Source organism: Trichechus manatus, unplaced genomic scaffold (genome assembly GCF_000243295.1).
Source record: "Trichechus manatus latirostris isolate Lorelei unplaced genomic scaffold, TriManLat1.0 scaffold00058, whole genome shotgun sequence".
Taxonomy (NCBI): domain Eukaryota; kingdom Metazoa; phylum Chordata; class Mammalia; order Sirenia; family Trichechidae; genus Trichechus; species Trichechus manatus.
Window position 1 is genome coordinate 3098356 of NW_004443994.1, and position 1443 is coordinate 3099798.

Here is a 1443-nt window from a genome sequence, read left to right on the forward strand (position 1 = left end):
GTTTTTCTTTTGTCAGTTTGGCCAATGGTTTATCAATTTTGTTGATCTTTTCAAAGAACCAGCTTTTGGTCTTGTTAACTCCTTCAATTGTTTTTCTATTCTCTATTTCATTTATTTCTACTCTAATTCTTATTATTTCCTTTCTTCTGGTGCCCGAGGCCTTCTTTTGCTGCTCTCTTTCTACTTGTTGGAGTTGTAGGGTTAATGTCTTGATTTTGGCCCTTTCCTCTTTTTGGATGTGTGCATTTATTGCTATAAACTGACCTTTGAGCACTGCTTTTGCTGTGTCCCAAAGCTTCTGGTAGGATGTGTTTTCATTCTCATTTGATTCTATGAATTTCTTTATTCCATCCTTAATTTCTTCTATTAACCCAGTAGTTTTGGGGCAAGGTATTGTTCAGTTTCCAAGTGTTTGATATTTTTTCCTTGCTTTTTCTGTTGTTGATTTCTACTTTTATGGCTTTATGGTCAGAAAAGCTGCTTTGTAATATTTCAATGCTTTGGATTCTGTTAAGGCTTGCTTTATAGCCTAATATGTGGTCTATCCTGGAGAATGTTCCATGCGCTTTGGAAAAGAAAGTATACTTGGCTGCTGTTGGGTGGAGTGTTCAGTATATGTCTATGTGATCAAGTTGGTTGATTGTAGCATTTAGTTCTTCCGTGTCTTGGTTGAGCTTCTTTCTGGATGTTCTGTGCTTCACCGAAAGTGGCATGCTGAAGTCTCCTACTACTACTGTGGAGCTGTCTATCTCTCTTTTCAATGCTGTTAGAGATTGTTTTGGGTATTCTGAAGCCCTGTCATTGAGTGCATAACTATTTACTATAGTTATGTCCTCTTGGTGTATTGACCCTTTAATCATTATATAGTGTCCTTCCTTATCCTCTGTGGTGGATTTTACTTTAAAGTCTATTTTGTCAGAGATTAATATTGCCACTCCTGCTCTTTTTTAAGTGTTGTTTCCTTGATATATTTTTTTCCATCCTTTGAGTTTTAGTTTGTTTGTGTCTTTAAGGTTTAGCTGTGTCTCTGTAGGCAGCATATAGACAGATCATGTTTTTTTTTTATCCAATCTGCCACCCTCTGTCTCTTTATTGGTGCATTTAGTCCATTTACATTCAGTGTTATTATTGATAGGTATGAGTTTAGGGCTGTCATTTTGATACCTTTTTTTGTGTGTTGTTCACAGTTTCTTTGTTCCCCTTAATTTTCTGTGCTGAGTCGTTTTTCTTTATGTATTTTCTTTTCATCTTTTTATTGTTGTTGATTTTGTATTTGCTGAGTCTTTATATTTTTCTAGTTTTTTATTTTGACTTGTAAGATTGATAGTTTCCTTTGTGGTTACCTTAATATTTACCCCTATTTTTCTAAGTTTATACCAGTCTTTTATTTTTTAATATTGCCTTGACTTCCTCTCCATATGAAAAATCTATGTCTACATTTTT